Consider the following 3,250-nt stretch of genomic DNA (forward strand, 5'->3'; position numbering starts at 1 on the left):
GAGGAAAAAGTGGGGGGGAAGGATCAGGCATTGGGGGAGACAGGAGACAGGTCCAGAAAGCCAGGAGAATGGAAATATGCTAGTGCTGGGGTGGAAGTTGGGGGAACCTCTAGAAAGTCCAAGAGCCCCGGGATGTGAGTCTCCCAGGACTCAATTGAGATGACTTTAGCTGAAATGCCCAACACTAGGGAGATAGAACCTAAACGACCACCTCCAGTAGATAGACGTGGTCTGCCTTGGAAGGATAGGGTCACCAACCCACTTTCAAAAGTTTTGACCGAGAATTGGTCCCATCTATACAAAATGCAGGAACAAAAGTGGAGCAGAAACTGAAGGAAAGGTTGTTCAGTGACCAGCCCACCTTGGGTCCATCCCATGCTGGGCACCAATTCCTGACATTATAACTGATGCCATGTTATGTTTACAGACAGGAGCCTGGCATGTCTGTCCTGTGAGAGCTTCTACCAGCAGCTGACTGAGACAGATGCAGATATTTATAGCCAANCATTGGACTGAGCTCGGGGACCACTATGGACTAGTTAGGGACAGGATTGAAGGAAATAAAGGGGATGGCAACCTCATAGAAAGACTAACAGTGTCAACTAACCTGAATCTCTGAGAGCTCCCAGAGACCAAGCTACCAACCAAAGAGCATACACAGGTTGGTCCAAGGCCCCTGGTATATATGTAGCATAGGACTACCTTGTCTGGTGTCAGTGAGAAAGGCCATACCTAATCCTATAGAGACTAGATGCCCCACGGAAGAGGGATGCCTAGGGCGAGGGGGGAGGGCAACATTTGTGATGCAAATAAATAATTAAAAATATCATACTGATGGGGGTATCTCTAGGACCTGCCAGAGACCCAGGATGGGGGAGGCACCCAGGAGCCTCTATTGGGGCCATTTTATTTGAGACTCTTAGCAGTGGGAATATGGAAAATGAAGTGGTCACCTCCTGTAGCCAGACAGGACCCTTGGTGGAGGAATAAGGACACTGATCCACCCACAAAACTTTCGACCCAAATTTTGTCCTGTCTACAAGCAATGCAGGTACAAAAGATGGAGCAGAGACTTAAGGAATGGCCAAGCAATAACAAGCCAACCTTGAGACCCATCCCATAGACAAGCACAAATCCTTGAAACTATTAATGATACTCTGTTATGCTTGCAGACAGGAGCATAGCATTACTGTCCTCTGAGAGACTCTATCCAGCAGCTAACTGAAACAGATGCATAAACCTACACCCAAACACCAAATGGAGGTCAGGGACTCTTATGGAAGAGGTAGGGAAGGATTGAAGGCCCTGAAGGGGATAGGAACTTCACAGGAAGAGCAATAGAGTCAACTAACCGTTGGCAGTTCCTGGAAACTGAATGACCAACCAAAGAACATACACAGACTAGACCTAGGCCTCTGTGCTCATATGTAGCAGAGGTGCAGCTTGGTCTTCATTTTGTTCCCCCAACAACAGGAGGAGGGGCTGTCCCTGAATCTACTGACTGTCTGTGAAATCTGTTCCACAACAGGGTTGCCTTGTCTGGCCTAAGTGGGACAGCATGGACCTATCTATGCAGAGACTTGATGTGAAAGGATTTGGGGATACTGAGGGGGCGCCACCCTCTCAAAGGAGAAGCAGAGGGGGTTGGGAGGAAGAAATGAGTGAGGGAGAGGACTGGGAGGACAGGGGGCAGAATATGGATGTAAAGTGAATAAATAAGTTAACGAAAAAAATATAGTTAGGTTTTATGCTGACTTAATAAAGTTGTAGTATAGGTTCTTCTCATATCCATGACCTCACTAGGCCTGGATAGTTGACTTCCTTTGTCGCCTGATTTTTTAAAAAAAAATTATATATTTTATATTCATGAGGGCTCTGTCTTCAGACACACCAGAAGAGGGCATCAGATCCCATTAGAGATGGTTGTGAGCCACCATGTGGGTGGTGGGACTTGAACTCAGGACCTCTGGAAGAGCAGACAATGCTCTTCACCACTGAACCATCTCTCCAACCATTTCACCCGATTAAAAACAATTATTTCTTACACTGTACTGAGTTTGACTTTGGTTTGTTTTTCCAAATTCTTCTGTTGAGTAATAAGTCAATTGTTTGCATTCTTTTCTTTGTTAAATATAAACTATATGCAAATGTAGGCTATAAATTTTCCTCTTAAAAGTGCTTTTACTGTTTGACAAAGTGTTTGTAGTGTTGTGATTTTGGTTTACTCAGTTCCAATAATACTTAAATTTCTTGTTTGACCCATTTCACATTCAGTAATGAACTGTTAATCGCCATGAGTGTATATATTTAGTAGAATTTTGTTTACTGTCGATATTAAGGATATTTCACAATGGCTGGACAGGATATGTAGAATTATTTCATTTTTTCTGTATTTACTAAGGTTTGTGTTGCAGCAGGTGCTCCACTGTGGAGAAGGTCCATTGTGCTGTGGAGTATCATGTATATTTGTGTATTCTTGGTATTTGAGTTGAATACTCTGTAGATATCTCTTAGGTCCATTTGGTAAAACAGGTCATTGAATTCTGAAGTATCTGTTTCTTTCTTTATTTTTGATCCAGATGTCCCACCTTAGCAGAAGCTGGAGTGCTGAAATTGCCTCCTATNATGAAGTTTGTGTTAATCTGGAGTTTTAATTCCATTAATATGCTTTTATGAATTTGGGTGCACCAGTGTTTTGTGCATATTTGCTTTGTACTATAGTATTTTATTAATTGATTGATCCTTTGATTAAAATGAAGTAGATTTAGTTACACTTACTGCTTCAGGCACTATATGGAAAAGGAGTGGGGACAGTGGACAGCCCTGACTTTTTATGTTTTTAGAGGGACTGCTTCATGTTGCTCTCCATTTAGGATAATGCTGACTGTGGGCTGTGGGGGAAGCCATTCCTTTGTAATATGACTTAAAATTAATTTATAGAAATGATTAAGAAGAAAGCATAAGGAGAATATGCAGTTGAATTCTTCATGCTGATCTCAAGGTCCACGGACCATTGCCTTGCCAGAAGAAAAGTCTCAGTCATTCTGAGCAGGCCATTATTGACAGAGCAGTCCTCAGAATTCAAAGTCTAGAGAGCATTAAGGGGCCAGTGGAGGCACATACAATTTGAGTAGAGAAGCCTTCCTAACAGAAGCACTTGGGAATCCTTTAAAGAGNACCATAAACTCTAATCACATGCAGACTGTTTTGCTATTATTCATAAGAATATTAGTATTAAAAAAAGCTCTTA

The sequence above is a fragment of the Mus caroli genome, unplaced genomic scaffold, assembly GCF_900094665.2.
Source record: "Mus caroli unplaced genomic scaffold, CAROLI_EIJ_v1.1 scaffold_19748_1, whole genome shotgun sequence".
Taxonomy (NCBI): Eukaryota; Metazoa; Chordata; class Mammalia; order Rodentia; family Muridae; genus Mus; species Mus caroli.